General features: G+C 37.5%; 1 pseudogene; it reads right to left on the bottom strand.

The window, feature by feature from the left end:
* LOC122201268 overlaps positions 1-12,101 on the bottom strand; it is a 28,713-nt pseudogene extending 16,612 nt beyond the window's left edge.
* Between the last annotated feature and the right edge of the window lie 5,382 nt (positions 12,102-17,483).

Raw genomic sequence — 17,483 nt, 5'->3', positions numbered from 1 at the left:
GTTGAAATAACATTCAGAAATAAGAACGCAATGTTATTTGTAGTAAAATACCATGGACTGCTTAATTAGGTACTGTGGTCTTATAAGAGTGAAGCATTTCTGTGCAAACCCATGCCAAGTGAGTTCCCCAAATGAGAAAGAGCTCATTAAGTATACTCTCCCTGTGCTATATTTCTGTCATAATGATAATCAAGGACTTCACAACAAGCCCTGGTGGATTCTTGCTTTTATGGGCAAAGCCACTACAAAGTCTTGGGATGTTTTCATTTTTGTTACATGTAAGCCACAGTCCTGAAGGACTTTGTGTCTCCAATCAAAAGAAGTAAAATTGCAGCTTATACAATAGAAACAAAGTTGTATTTTAGCAGGGGGAAGTTTTATGTGCTGAGGAGTCATCCAAGTGGAGATGTGCAACACATAGTTGTACGTTTTGGTCTGATGCTCAAGAGTCAAATGAAGATAAAAGGTGAATGATTATAAATAATTATAACAGCAATATAATTAGTCACGGTTATATTACATGACAGTCATGATGCTTAAAAGTTTTAATATTGTTGTTTTATTCATTTCTGTCGATATCTTCTTGTTTAATCTGGGGAGTCTCAGAGAAGCTAAATAATTATACATAAAGAAAGTGGATTTTGTTACTTAGAAGGTATATTGAGCCCGTTGAAAAGCTCATAACTGCAAGTAATAGGAAACTAAACTCAAACTCTGTAATTTATTGATTCACATCATTGAAGTGTCCCAAACTAGGGTAGGTCCAGTTGAAATTTGGCCATAAGAACCAGATTCCATCAATTCCTGCTCTCTTCCACACATTTGCTCTAATTGACTAGTTTAAACCATATGCTTACTCTATCCCCAGTTAATTTTGGAGGAACATGATGTACTGACTCACTTACACCTTACTTCATGTGTATCCTTGTGAACCAGCCACTGCAACCAGGAAAGAGGATGAGATTATGCTTATTGGTGAAGACCTAGAAAGACCTGTGCTTGCTTCCTTGATATGGGTATCAATCCTCTTCAAACTTTAGAACTGGAAAAAGTTGAGTTCTTTTGGAAATAGAAGGGAGCTGTTGGGGAGCCAAATAACAAGATTCACTAAGCAGAGTAACCAAGAAAGAGGATCAAAAATGGAATTCTGGGAAGGCAACATACTTAAGAGACAGGCTAAAGAAGGCATGTCATTAAAAGAGAATGAGAAAGAAGGTTTGAAGCAAGAGGAAAACTGGGGAAGAGTAATGTCTCAGACACTAAAGAAAGAATGAGTTTCATGAGTGCACTTGAGACTGATTATGTAAAATTCCCACAAAGAAGTCAATTTGATTTAGTTCTTGGGAAGTGAGTAAGTCATTACTAAGCTTTTCCAAAGCAATTTTAAATGAGTGGAAATAAGGATTTACTTTAATATGACCATAAAACCTCACTTGATATTTTATAATTTTCTCATGCTCTTGAAATATTCTAATTTTTTTCCCTTTAAAGGAGGAAATATTAAGAGTCTGATCCCATGAATATTGGTATGGTCTTTGTTGTGGAGGGTCCTCTGACATCCTGTGCTGCAGAGAGGTCTCTGTGGTGCCTCTGAGATGCATGATCTCTGACCTGACCCTCAAGACCTTAGAAGGCACAGAGACTACAGCTACACGCTTGTAGACAAAGCATTCCCTCCAAGATTAAAAAGGCAGAATAAACCCAAATTTTTATCTACTGGGTGGGATTATTCACTGCAGCTAAAGATAGATCATTGCTTTATTCATAGGTTTGGGGAAGTCCAACAGAACTGAATTGGGATTTGACTTCTGATTTCAGCCATGTGACCTTGCCAAATTACTACATCCTCTTGAGAAATGAAAAAATTACTACTACCCTGAAAAGTGTTTTTAATGTTGCATAAGACAATATGCGTACATTAACCAGCATGACACATCTATTTGTTCAATAAAAGGCAGTTATAATGTCTCCTGTGCATCATCTTTATAGTTGCTATTGCCATCGGCTACCACAAGAAGAAGGCAGTATGAATAGTGATCAAGCATGCAAGAATGGAAATCAAGTTGCCTAGGTTTGAATTCTGCAACCATTTTATAAAAATTGTATGTCCTTAGGCAACTTTATCTCCGTTTCCTCATCCATAGGCTAATGGTAATCAATGGTATTTTCTCAAAGTGTTGTAAGGAAAATTAAGGCATGATAGATATAGAATTCTTAGGTCTGCCCCTGATGCTCAGTACTGAGCTCTACACATTAGTTTTAATTACTATTGTAGAAGGTGATAATGGGAAGATTTGTAAATTGAATACACTATCTCAGAGTGTTCCACTTCCCAGGGCATTTTGTATTACCTGACCTCATCTCTTGAGAATGTAGTTGGGTTTCTCTTTGGTTATCTTGAGTTACAGTCTCACGAAGAGCGTGTGACATCCTGGCAGGTGTCACACTCACTTTTGTGCCCAGCACTTGATGTACAATGTAGTTCGGAGAGCAGTAGGCCCCCACAGTGCAGCTGTAAAAAATTACTCATGACATCTTGTAACCCTGCAGATACAGAGTGATTTAACCAGAGCTCCACGGTACACTGCCTGGAATTTCTAACCCCTTCTCAGATGGGACAGAGTTTTGTATTCTCATGGTCTGTTCTGATGCTGGGCTTTTCACTTTTTCTGAATTTGTTCTGGAATATGAACAGTCTTGCTTTTTCTCTCCGGTTCTTATCAGTTCTGTAATGGTTTTCTCAGAAACTCAGTCCTCTCCTTGAATATCAGAAGAGAAGAAAGGAGAAAGAGAAAGATGATAGAAGACTGAGAGAGAGATCAAGAAACAAAGCACTTGGGTGCCTGAGTGGCTCAGTCAGTTAAGCACCTGATTCTTAATTTTGGCTCGGGTCATGATCTCGCGGTTCATGAGTTCGAGCACTGCATCAGGTTCTGCACTGATAGTGTGGATCTTAGTTGGTATTCTCTCTCTCTCTCTCTCTCTCTCTCTCTCTCAAAATAAATAAACTTTAAAAAAAAAAAGGAAAAGGAAATACAGAGCACTTACATGTGTAGTAAAAGTCCCTGAAGATTTGGGAGAACAAAAGAGGGTAATATATGGCAAGGATTTTAAAACTTTCTAATTAAACATTAGATATTTCTTTTGTTTAAAGTCCTCATATTAAGGAACTTTTTTCAACATTATATAACCTTTCAATATATACTAGCCTCAAACCATCTAGCTGATTTCTCTCTTTTCCCTCTGTCTCTTATTTCTTTAGTCTTTTGCAACTTCATCCACCATCCTCCAATGTAGTTTATTTCTCTTTTGCTTCTTTGTCTTCTATTGAGATACAGCCTTAGGTTTTCACCTTCTCTAATGTGGCTTCCTTATCAAAGGAGTTCGTTGAACAAATCTTTTATCTTGTTACCTATGAGCAACATTTAGTAAAGTTCTGGCATATAATATGTGCCCAGTGAATATAATATTTAGTAATAATGGAGGTAGTAATTATCATTATTATGATTTTACCAAGGGAGAAGGCACTGGTTATGGGAGGGATATATGGTTGCAAAACATCATTCTACTGCTTACTTAGATAGGAAATTTGGACAAGTTACTTAACTTTCTTATTCTTATATTCCTCATCCATGAATTGAAGAATAAAATTAGTATCTACCTCAGAGAGTGATTGTATGGATTACAGGAGAAAATATGTAATTTGCTTCGCACTATGCCTGAAGATACTTAACATTGAATTTTGTTAGTTATTATTATTCATGAAGTACATATTTGTTTAATAAACATACTGTCAAACTCTCAAACACTCACAGTCTGGTGTACCCATGACTTTCTTTCCCAGCCAACTTCTCCTTTTTTTTTTTTAAAGATTTTATTTTTAAGTAATCTTCTATACCCAATGTGGGATTTGAAGTCACAACCCCAAGATCAAGAGTCACATGTTTTACCTACTGAGCCAGCCAGGCACCCCATGCCTACTTCTGAATGACTAGTACAGTAGTCTGTAAATGGGAGTTTTTTTCACCAGTGAATTAATTAGGACACAAGAAAAAATATTAAGCAATTATCGTATATATGTTATATACAGACACATATATATGCCTATATATTACATATTATGTATCTAATATCTATGTGTCTTCTTTCTTATTAGCCTAATATGTATAATATACTAATATGATTTATGTTATACTATTATATATAAATAAAGTACATAATAATATAAATATAAATAATATAATAATTATTATAATATATTTATCTTAATCTATAAATTTATATATATCTTCTATTAAATGTCTGTATTTAAATTATATAATTAAATTCTATTAAATGTCTATATACTTCAAAGTATGCATAATATATTAATGCATGTAAATAATTTATAAGTAGACAAAATATACCTATATAGAAGTGTGATGGAGACCTTTACAACTTTCTTGGCACAATAATATTTAATTTGCTACAACATACCGATTTGCCAACCTCCAGCCAAACTTGTAGGAAGGATGACAGTGATATTTGATACAGGAGAGTCATGGCGTAAGCTACTACTTAATAGCTATCTAAGATGGAAGGGCTCGTATAATAATAATTACTCTAACAGCTAATATTTATTAAGTGCTTAGCATGCCTCAGATATTGGGTAAGCATTTTGCATATGTTAGCTCATTTAAACTTCATAAATACTTGGGAATACTATTAAAATTTGTATTTTACAGATGAGGAAAATGTCCTAATGAGGCTAAGTAATTGCAGAGTTACAAAGCTAGTGAGTAGTAAGGTCAGAGTTTGTACTCAAGCTGTCTGGCCATTCCACGAGTTATAACAATGACTGTCTGGTTCTAGTAATTCTCTGTCACACTTGACCAAATCCAATTTTTAAAATCCACTTACAGATCCAGTCTCATTTGAGCCTCATGGCAAATCTTTGAGCTGTAATTAACCGTTTTCATAGATAGTGTCATTTCATAGAAGTTGACGTGCCGAAAGCAGGGGGCCACTAGATCACTGGTCTGCAAATTTTTTGTGTAATATTCTTTTTAATCTATAACCATTGCTCTCAGGGAAAGCCTGAAATCCGGCAGAGCTGAAAAATCAGAGATTTGATGTATTTGTCTGATACTAACACTTTAATTCCAAATGCCAGTGTGAGTGTGTCGATCCTATCTTTTCTTTCTGATCAGAAGTGATTTTTTAATGAAGTTTAAATTCTATGCATTACATGACTCTGAATTACTTGTGAAATGGAAATTCCCTTTCTTCTGTTAAGGGCCGTTAAAATCCTTTCCTCAAGTTATAACATGTTGACTAAAGAAACAACCAGGCACCAACTCCTTTTTCTAAAGCATGACCAGGAGATGGTTTCACTACACCTCTTCGCTGACACCTTCATTCATTTCTCAGCTCTGGCAAAAACACAAACCTGTTCTATGCCTTTGTTAACAGGCACACTGACTGCAAAAAGAGGCAGTAGTCTGATTAAAGGTGATGGTGGGTATAGACATACACATTTATCGGGCAGGGCTGTGTTCTAATAACACCATATTTATAAAGCAGGCAAATCAAATGAGGGTTACATTTGACCTGAGGGCCATAGTTTGCCAATCTTTGATCTATAACTACTGGCTCCAAACAACCTTCACCTTCAATAATTTAGGATATAGAGATTAAATACACATATAGCGTCCATATGTGTGTTATGTACAGTACATAATAATATCTTTGATGATGGAAGTCTTATTAAAATCCAAAAATATTTAGTAAGCTGAAATACTTCTAAACTGTTTCTCATTTTCAAAATAATGCTCTCTTTTAGCTGTCCTATCAGTGTCATGAGGCAGGAAGGGCTGGCATTTTTATTCATGTGCTTTCATTTGTAGAAGGTGAAACTAAGGCACTAGCTAATTTGTAGAACTTGAACCAGGTCTTCAAAAAGCCAATCATGGGTCTTCTCTGGATGATTTGAAATATATCAATTACAGCAATGTTTGACCTCACTCAAATATATTTATGCCTGCATTTTACAATGTTACCTTTTAGGAAATATGGGTACTGGTACACCTAAATCAGGAATCAGAGGAGAATAGGGGCTTGTGGGTGACCCGTCGGTTAAACATCGAGACTCTTGATTTCAGCTCAAGTCATGATCTCACAGTTTGTGGGATCAAGCCCTGCTTCAGGCTCTGAACCTACTTGGGATTCTGTCTCTTCTTCTCTCTCTGCTTCTCTCTCTATCTCTCTCTCAAAATAAGTAAATACACATTTAAAAAAAAGGAATCAGAGTAGGATATAATTAAATTTTATACCAGTTTCTATTTCCTAATAAAGAGAGTTCAAAGGTTTTGTTATAGCATCATCAATATGGACTTTATTATATCTGTATCTGGAAGATCAAACACCCCTGCTCCCATACCAGACAAGGACTGGGCTCTTAACAGCATTAATTCAAAGTTTTCTTTACATTTTGTATTGGTCAATGGAGGGGGGGGGTGGTGTGTGCAAACCTGGATTAGTGGGTAGGAACTGAAAAAGAGCTGAATTACTCTAGAGAAGAAAATAGGAAGACTTTTATTTGATTAGTTGGCTGATGGATTTGACTCCTGCGGAGAAAAAGAGAGAGGAGTGGAGAGGAGAGGAGGGGAGGGGAGACAAGGAGATGAATAACCAAAAGTTGGTTTTTTTTTCTTCTTTTTTTTTTTAATTTTTATTTATTTTTGAAGGAGAGAGAGCATGAGTGGGGAAAGAGCAGAGAGAGGGAGACACAGAATCCAAAGCAGACTCCGAGCTGTCAGCACAGAGCCCAACAGGGGACTCCAACTCACGAACAGTGAGATCATGACCTGAGTTGAAGACCAATGCTCAACTGACTGAGCCACCCAGGCACCCCCCAAAAGTTGTTTTCATTTTGCTGATGTAAACAGCCCTCCCATCTCTATCTTCCCCAAAGCTTTAGTGAAGTCTACTCCACATTACAATTAGTGCAAATTTATGTGTATGTAAATCAAGGAAAGAAGGCAGTTTTCCTCTTTGCAGTGGTACAGTCCGTGGACATGAAAGAAAAACCCACACTTGAATTAAATGTCCATTCTCTGAGAACAAATCACTGGCCTTTCCAAGTTGGAAAGGACCTTCAATAATCAACTTGACACCCAGTAGTTTATTGGTCTACTTGAGCAACAGTGCTACTCTGGAGGCCACCCTGAGTGAGGCTATATTGTAGTCACTGTCCATTTTTGTCTTCCACTCATATACCAACTTGACTCATCTTTAAACCAAGCTTTGCCCTACTTATGCTCAATACTGAATTTAAAATTTCTATCATGGGATTTTTGGACAGCTCAGTCAGTTAAGCATCCAACTTTGGCCCAGGTCATGATCTCATGGTTCGTGGGTTCAAGCCCCACGTTGGTCTCTGTGCTGACAGCTCAGAGCCTGGAGCCTGATTTGGATTCTATGTCTCCCTCTCTCTCTTTGCCCTTCCCCTGCTCGAGCTCCATCTCTCTCTTTCTCTCAAAAATAAACACTAAAAAAACCCATTTTTTAATTAAAAAATAAAATTTCTACCATATAATGAATTTCTGCTGGAACTACTGTCTGGCTTTATGATTTGGTCAGTCCAACAGGAGCCAGGTCATGATGGGGAATTCTGTTGATGGGTTCCTTTGCTGTGCAGAAGCTTTTTATTTTGATGTAGTTCCAATAGTTTACTTTTGTTTTTGTTTCCCTTGCCTTAGGAGACGTATCTAGAAAATTGTTGCCATGGGCAATGTCAGAGAATTTACTGCCTATGTTTTCTTCTAGGGGTTTTATGGTTTCAGACGTCACATTTAAGTCTTATCCATTTGGAGCTTATTTTTGTGTATAGTGTAAAAAAGTGATCCACTGTCATTCATTCTTTTAATGTAGCTGTTCAGTTTTCCCAACACCATTTATTGAAAAGACTGTCTTTTCCCCATTGTATATTCTTGTTTCTTTTTCATAGATTAACTGACCATAAATGCGTGGGTTTATTTCTGGGATCGCTATTCTGTTCCACTGATCTATGTGTCTATTTTCATGCCATTACCACACTGTTTTGATTGCTATAGCTTTGTAGTATATCTTGAAATACACTGATAGGAGATATCTTGAAATAACTGTATATCGCTTTGGGTAGTAGGGACACTTTTAACAAAAGTATGGTCACTTGGTCTCTGAGGCCAAACTTTGTATCTCTACCAGAGTCCAGACCCAGCAGTCTTCCCACTGATTCTCCCACTAGGATCCGATATAAACTCATCAGCACACATTTTTCCACAACAACATCTCCAATACCACAGATTTTGTCAGATCATGTGTCCCAAGTGGCTGGTCCACTTGTACTGCCACTTAGGTCTGCTGCAGAGCCCTTTCTTTCTATGGGTCCCAATCAAAGATGACATGCTTTCATGGCACGCAGTGTAGAGTCCAGAGCAGTATTCCTGGGTATGAAATGAGTTGTCTCCAGGAAAAAAGAAAAAGAAAAAACGGACTTCCAGAAATTAGATTTCTTCGTGAAAGAGGATGCAATAATAATTTGTCTTTTACTTTAAGGAAGTATCTTGATATATCCCTGATTTCTGGCTTCCTAAAATGTTTCACTGAAACCTCAAAGTGGGAGATCTCTCAATATTCATAGGATCTATCGAGTCATCTCTACAGCACTTATATCTTAAAGATTTTTGCATTTTAGTCACCTCTAGTTTATTCTGTTCAAACAGCATGATGCCAATGTTGTACTAGATCAGTATGATATTCTGCAGTGTGTCAGGATAGCTCAGATTTTTTCACTATATTATGACATAAAGAAGGAAAGTTAACCTAATCTTGGGCTAAAATTATTGAATATATTGTCATCTATTTATTGTGAATGTCAACTGTTTCAGATCCTCAATCCTGTTTCAATAGAAAAGAACACTCACCAAATTAAGGGTCACACATCAAGTCCTGAAAAACCATACTATATCAATCTATGGTTTTATAGATATCTAGATAGACAGATAGATAGATAGGTAGATAGATGGATAATCTTGTTTGACATGTGATTGTGGCTACTCCTTGGTTAAGTGTGCGATAATCTATATAACTGTCCAGGTTCCACCTGGTTTTTACAGGAAGCCAGACTAGCATATGAAACAGAACTGTGAGAAGGATTCTTACTCCTGCTTTCTTTAAATCTTTTAATGCTTTAATCTGTCTACCATCTCTCAGGATGTGATGTTGTTTTTGATGTGCTATGTTGGACAGGTGTGGGAGGCAGTTTCAGAGGTTTCCATTTGACTTCTCCATTGTACTAGCAATTACCCCATAAGCCAAGGGCCCAGTGTGAGGGCTACTCCAATTTCCCAGGATGTCAATCACTAGTACACAGTCACGCATTGAGGAAACAGCCAGCAGGTGAGTTCATGAACACAGTGGACTCATTGTAATGCAGACTTTGAGGAACATGCTGATAAACATCCTGGTATCAGTGTTTTTAAGACTTTTTTTTATGTTCATTTATTTTTGAGAGAGCGAGCATGAGTGGGGGAGGGGCACAGAGAGAGGGAGACACAGAATCTGAAGCAGGCTCCAGGCTCTGAGCTGTCAGCACAGAGCCTGATGCAGGGCTTGAACCCACAAACCGTGAGATCATGACCTGAGCCAAAGTCAGATGCCCAACTGACAGGGCCACCCAGGTGCACCCTGGTATCAGTGCTTTTAGAGACTGTGTTCTATTTACTATCTCCACAACTCTCATTGACTTAAGACCCTGTGACTGCTACCTTGACCTTGCCATTTGTTATAACAATTGTGACATCCTAGTTTCTGGCAGTTAAGTCTGTCTTCTAGCTTTTATTGGTTTAGAGCCCCATCATCCCCATTGCCATCAACGAGCCAAGTTCAGTTCCAGACCACTGCAATAAAACAAATATTACAATAAAGCAAGTCAAATGAATTTTTTGGTTTCTCAGTGCATATAAAAGTTTATACTAGACTATGTTAGGTTTGTTATGTTAAACATAATTTTATGTTAGACATAACTATACTAGTAAGGATTATGTGTACAATGGCATTATGTCAAAAAATCAGTGTTTATACCTTAATTTAAAAATGCTTTATTGTTGGAATGCTTGAGTGGCTCAACTAGTTAGCATCCAACTCCAGCTCAGGTCACGATCTCACAGTTCATGAGTTTGAGCCCCACTTCGGGCTTTGTGCTGATGGCTCAGAGCCTGGAGCCTGCTTCAGATTCTATATCTCCCTTTCTCTATGCCCCTCCCTTCCCCTGCTCTCTCTCTCTGTCTCTCTCAAATAAATAAACACTTTGAAAAAGGCCTTATTATTAAAAAATGATGACCATCGTCTGAGCTTTCAGCAAGTCCTAATTTTTTTGCTGGAGGAGGGTCTTGCCTTGATGTTGATGGCTGCTGATTGATCTGGATGGTGGTTGCTGAAAGTTGAGGTGGCTGTGGACATTTAAAAAATAAGACAGTGAAGTCTGCCACATCAATTAACTCTTCTATTCATTAACAATTTCTCTGTAGCATGAGATGCTATTTGATACACTTTTGCTCACACTAGAACTTTTTTTCAAAACTGGAGTCAATCTTCTCGAACATTTTTATCAACTAAGTTTATGTAATATCCTAAACCTTTTTTGTCATTTCAATAGTCTTCACAGCATCTGCACCAGGAGTAGCTTCCATCCCAAGAAACCGCTTTCTTTGCTCATCTTGAAGAAGCAACTCTTCACCTACTCAAATTTGATCATGAGATGAAGCAATTCAGTTCCATCTTCAGGTTCCACTTCTAATTCTAGTTCTCTTGCTGTTTCCATCACATCTGTAGTTACTTTCTCCACTGGAGTCTTGAAACCATCAACGTCTTCCATGGAGGTTAGAACCAACTTCTTCCAAACTCCTGTGAATGTAGATATTTTCACCTCTTCTCATGAATCACAAATGTTCATAATGGTATCTAGAATTGTGAATCCTTTCCAGAGGTTTTTCAACTTACTTTACCCAGATGCATCAGAGGAATTAACATCTATGGCATCTATAACCTTATGAAATGTATTCCTTAAATAATGTGACTCGAAAGTTGAAATTACTCCTTGGTCTGTGGGCTGCCGAGTGGATATCGTGTTAGTAGGCACGAAAACAACATTGATCTTGTTGTATATCTCCGTCAGAGCTCTTGGGTGATCGGGCACGCTGTCAATGAACACTACTATTTTGAATGGAATCTTTTTTTCCTGAGCAGGACATCTTAGTGGACTTAAATATTCAGTAAGCCAAGTTGTAAACAGCTGTGCTATCATCCAGGCTTTGTTTTTCCATTTGTAGAGTATAGGCAGAGAAGCTTTAACATAATTCTTAAAAGTTCTAGGATTTTTCAAATAGTAAAGGAGCATGGGCTTCAACATAAAGTCACCAGCTGCATTAGTCTCTGACGAGAAAGTCAGACTGTCCTTTGAAACTTTGAAGCAAGGCATTGACTTCTCTTCTCTAGCTATGAAAGTTCTAAAGGGCATTTTCTTCCAATGGGAGGCTGTTTCATTTACACTGAAAATCTGTTGTTTATCATAGCCACCTTCATTAATTACCTAAGCTGGATCTTCTGGATAACAAGCTGCAGCTTCTGTATCAGCACTGGCTGCTTCATCTAGCACTTTTATGTTATGGAGATGGGTTCTTCCTTAAACCACATGAACCAACTTTCAAATTTTTCTTCTGCTTCTAATTTTTCTCCTGCAGCTTCCTCATCTCTCTCAGCCTCTGTAGAACTGAAGCGAGTTAGGGCCTTGCTCTGGATTAGTCTTTGGCTAAGGGAATGTTGTGGCTGGTTTGATCTTCAAACTTCTCTATGTCAACAATAAGGTTGCTTTACTTTCTTATCATTCATGTGTTCACGGGAAAGCACCTTTCATTTCCTTTAAGAATTTCTCCTTTGCATTCACCTCTTGGCTAACTGGTGAAAATGTCTAGCTTTTAGCCTATCCTGGTTTTTGACATGTCTTCCTCCCTAAACTGAATCATTTCTACCTTTTGATTAAAAGTGGGACTTTTCCTTTCACTTGAACACTTAAAGGCCATTGTTGGGTTACTAATTGGCCTCATTTCCATATTGTTGTGTGTCAGGGAGTAGGGAGGCCTGAGGAGAGGGAGAGAGAGATGGAGGAAAGATTGGTCAGTAGAGCAGTCAGAACATACACACTTACCAATTAGGTTTGCCTTCTTATGTGGGCAATTCGTGGTGCTCCAAAACAACTATGAGAGTGACATTAAAGATCATTGATCACAGATCACCATAATAAATATCATAATGAAAAAGTTTGAAATACTGACCATTACCTAAATATGTCATAGAGACATGAAGTGAGCAAATGATGTTGAAAAACGATTCCTATCAACTTGCCCTAGGCAGGGTGGCCAAAAACCTTCAATTTGTAAAAAATACAATGTCTATGAAGCACAATAGAGCCAAGCGCCAAAATGAGGTCTGCCTGTATTTGGGTTTGTTATGTGGTACGTAGCCCTCTGACTGGCACATAGTACAGGTGGGTCCACAAAGGTCCATTTCATTTCTTCTCTTGCCCATTCTGAATGTTCTTTCCCAAGGGCTAGACTTGGGAACAAGCTTACATAAAATGCTCCCTCAGTAAGCCTTTAATTCCTGGGAAGGATGGCATGTGAAATCGACTTACAAAAAGGTCTCATCCAAGACGATTCAGATCCTAAAAATTGTTGACCGTGTTGCTTTTATTCTAAGAAGGAGTACTATCTTTTTCCTTCACACTCAATGATTGACTAGTCCCTGTGATAAAACTTTACAATTCAAGAAGTCGTAGAACTTCAGCTGTATTTACATTTATGTGTGTGGACCTGTGAACTTTAGTGCAGGTAGGCAACAACATCTTAATAGTAGATAAAATAATGATTAACAGAAGCCAAAGTCCAAAAACAAGTCTTTAGCTGAATAAAAAGTAGTCTAGGTTGTGTGAAAATTGCTAAGTAAAGATTTAAAAATTTTTAATTAAATTAAGATTTTCTTATAAGTTTCTTGTAAGTTACTGTATTTATAACTTTATAACCTCAGCAGTAAGACCGTTTATTGAGTTATCATTTATTAAACCTCACCTGTACACCTGGTACTAGTTATCCATATGACCATAATACTATTCCTAATATTAATGATCTTAAGTACTTTACAGGCATTGTCTTATTTAGTCCTCACAACTACCCTTCAAATTGTTCCTATTTTACAGCTAGGGAAACAAAGTCTCAGTTTTCACAACTTCCCTCAAACTTGTAGTGTGGAACAGAGCTTGAAAAAGAATCCATATTTGACAAAAGTCATGATCTATCTACCATGATACCCTGTCTTCATAAAAGTAAACATTTATTTCTGCCTTACAAGGTCACAAACTGATTTTTAAAAGCCCCCTCCCTCCTTTTTTTTTTTCTTGATTTTATGCCAGATTTGCAAGTTCAGTGGTTACTCAAGACCAGAACCCTTTAATCAAGTATAAGACGTGTCTCTCTTAAGGAAAGAGAATGTCGGGCATACAATAAACGGACAGACGGCTACGCTTCCTAAAAATTGAAAGGTTCCTGTTGAGTAGGAGCAGAGTTAGTTGATTCTTATGAATATATCATATAGAAGCTCCTAAATTTAATACACAGACAAAATCAAATACAAATGTTTCTATTTTTAGGTATTATGAGATCTACTTGCTCTTCTGTTTTTTTCCCCTTTGACAGTGAGGTTGACCTTAATTCCACGGGCAATTAGGGCATTTTCACTCTTTGGTGACTAAAAATAAACACATTAAGAAGTCAGTCTCAGTAGAGCATCAAAGCATATCAGCCACAGTGTAGGTGTTCCTCCACCTGGGTGGGAATGATGTGTGGGAGGGTGTTTTTTCACAAGATGTTGGAGGATGGGCCCCTTCTTGAGCTCAAGCCTTTCCCCAGTGGAGACACTGCCAGAGAGTGGGGGCTGGAAACCAGAACATTCTGCAACCTCTTGTGATCAGAAACAAAGTACCAATCTCTGGTTTAAAAGTTGGTCTGAGGCAGTTGAAGGAATTCAGCTGAATTTATTTTCTCACTTTCTAGTGCCCAACTGTTTATCCCCCTGTATAGAGGGTGACCATTTGTCTTGGTCTGCTTGGGACAGCCTCAGTTTACATCTCTGCCCCAGTATCATAGCACTACCTTTTTCACTAATAGTAGTCCCAGTTAAGACAATGGATCATAAATTACATGAAGTCTTTATTTAGAAACAGCCCTCCTATCTTCCCATCTCCACACCCCTACTGGATAATAGATATCTGGGGAGTAAGAACCAGGTTTCATTTGCCTTGCATACTTTCTGAGCACTTCACTCTGACCCTTTTATGTAGTTTGCACTCAACAAAGGCTTGTTTTATTAAACTGAATCCATGCTAATACTCCCATAGAAAAGAAAAAAGAGAGAAAGAAAGAAAGAAACCATATGCATAGAAAAACTACTGTGTGGTAGACACTGCCTTAGACAATGAGCTCACAACTACCCTGTCAGGTATTCCTATTTTACTGAAAAGGAAACTCAGACAGATTAAGTAATCAAGCTAAGTTGTATGGTCAGAAAATAATATAGCGAAAATGCAATCCAGTTCCATTTCATGTCTAAACTCAAGATTCTATTATTATTCTCCCTGCCTCCCCCTGAAGGCATTATGCCAGTACCCTGTAATGCTTTTCCAGTTTATAATACATAATAGTAAGGAAACCTCAAAACAGCCTCTTTGAGGTAAGTAGGATCATCTTCATTCTACAAGTTTAAAAAAAATTTTTTTTAATGTTAATTTATTTTTTTTGAAAAAGAGAGACAGAGCACGAGTGGGGGGGAAGGGCAGAGAGAGAGGAAGACATGGAATCTGAAGCAGATGCCAGGCTTTGAGCTGTCAGCACAAAGCCAAACGAGGGGCTCAAACTCAGGAACCTTGAGATCATGACCTGAGCCGAAATCAGACGCTTAACCAACTGAGCCACCCAGGTGCCCCTCTACAAAGTCTTTTTATTTGTTTTGCTGACGGTCACACTGGAGATTAGCAGTAGAACTGGTGTCAGACTCAATTCTTTTTACTTCGAATCCCAAATTCCTTTGATCTAATATTTTTAAAAATACTGAAAATGGAGAAATAGCTTACCTGGTGATATCTTCAACATCTCGGAATTAATTGTGCCCTCACCTCTTCATCCCAACCCTCCTTCCTCAGTTATGTTACACACAACCTGTTAATTTGTACTGGTGATGAATTCTTAAAAACAAACATAGCACACTTCTTTGGCTTGTAATGTTTTCTTAAAATTGTTATCAAAAGTACTTATGGTTAAAAATGTCACAGTATCATCTCTTTCCCAGTTGATAAGTTTTGCTACAAACTCATGCTTTCCCATTAGGAAAACCTCAGTTACGCCTGACAGACCTCACAAACCTCAAGCAAAATCTATTTATTTGAAAAGATACTTGGCAGGGACAAAGAGTGGGATTTTGAACTTGAAATGTAGTAGGTAAACACATGAAAATCTCATCCATATACCCATTTCCATATAAAGATATATTTTAATACAAAAAGAAAATAGCTTCTTGAACCCATGTTTGTCCCGCGAAGGCACTGGTATTATAAATGTTTTTCCATGAACCCTTCTTTCTAATCCTCTAGAATTTTAAAATACAAGATTGCCTGCAAATGTGCTTTCTTGCACATTCTTCCTGAAGTCCTAGTTGTTATGATATTCCATAACATTTTTGGCTTCATGAGGGGACTGAAATAATCCTGATCTGTGAAAGCTTAAGACATTTATTTGTAAAATAGGCCATACACTTGCTTTTTAGAGTGCAAAAGTGGCAAGAAGTTACTTAGAAGCCATGAGGGCCACAAATATCTACAGAATCACAAAACAAAGGTAGCTGCAGTCTTGCCCGACAGATTTCAGCTGAGCTACAAGTTTTACCACGTTTGTAAGAACAAAATACGAAGATACAAAAAGTTCGCTTAAAAAGAAAGAGAAAATTTATATAAAATGTCTAACATGATAAACTATATCGGAGCAATGAAACTGGGGGGATTTGGGTAATTTAGACGTTGCATATACAGAATAAAGCAAAAACCAAGAAAACTCCAAGTCAGGAATCTGACTTTTGTTCCCCTGAATTGGGAAATAAATATTTACAACTGACACTATGGTTCCTCCTATGTTGTCTCCCCATAGTCGTCATTCTTCCCAGAGTAAAGTTGTATGTTTCAAGTACAAATGCTGAAATGTGACAGCTGCCACTTATACAGTGACAGACGTCAGTTTTGAAATTCTTGTGATGTTCAAACCCTGTGTTTATCTTATCCCTAATATTCACAGCAGTCTAGTGAAAAAGGGTCTTATTTCTATTTTGAAGATGATCAGTTGAGTGTCAAAGAAATGAAACACCTTGTTTAAGGCGATACAATTATAAATGACTGAGCAAAACTGTGAGCCTAGCTCTGGCTCAAATCCTCCAGTCTTCGTTATTAATAATAAGACCCTCCACTTATTGACACATAAGTATGTGTCTGTCTCTTGACTCTCACATTTAAGTTTGTTAGTATATCCCAAAACCCTAAGCAGAGGCACCAAGAGAAAGCTTCAATAAAAGGAGTCACTATTAGAAAAACTATATGTTGTAATTACCATTACACAATATATATGCAGTTTTCTTTTAATCTTGCCTTTGAGGCCAGGACACATTTGTATATTCCCAGTGATGACAAATGTTCATGAAATACTCAAAAGTCATTTATTCATAGTGGTATCTGATGGTGACAGAGCTGTCGAGAAAAACCTGGAATTGATACGGAATTAGGAACAAAGGAGTTTCCTTGGTAAACGATAACATTACGTCAGAACTTGCCGACTATAGGGACGTCTGGGCGGATCAGTTGGTTAAGTGTCCGACTTCAGCTCAAGTCATGATCTCAGTTTGGTGAGTTGGAGCCCCGCGTCCGGCTCTGTGCTGACAGCTCAGCCCCTGGAGCCTGCTTCGGATTCTGTGTCTCCCTCTCTCTGCCCCTTCCCTGCTCACACTCTGTCTCTCTCTTTCTCTTTCAAAAATAAACATTAAAAACATTTTTAAAAAGTAAAAAGAACTTGCCAACTATACTATATTGTTCAAGTGCATTTCCAAAGAGACTCAATAATAAAAGTCACTTAATATCAAAACTTTCTTGAATTGAATTGAAGTTTTATTTATTTATTTGTTTATTTATTTATTCATTTATTTATTTATAAGTTACTTGAGAATATGACAGTACTGCAGGACACAGGGAACCTTGGTTATCACTGCTGTATTTCACTGGAGATGTACTGATTGTCACTGTTCAGATTGCCAGGACAGAAAAACCTAGATTTTTCTTCAATGCTTTTGCAAAGTCTCTTCATTAAACCTGGAAAGTG

Source organism: Panthera leo, chromosome D1, assembly GCF_018350215.1.
Source record: "Panthera leo isolate Ple1 chromosome D1, P.leo_Ple1_pat1.1, whole genome shotgun sequence".
NCBI classification, from domain to species: domain Eukaryota; kingdom Metazoa; phylum Chordata; class Mammalia; order Carnivora; family Felidae; genus Panthera; species Panthera leo.
The sequence above is the reverse complement of the archived record's forward strand: the minus strand, read 5'-3'. Positions and strand labels throughout refer to the sequence as shown.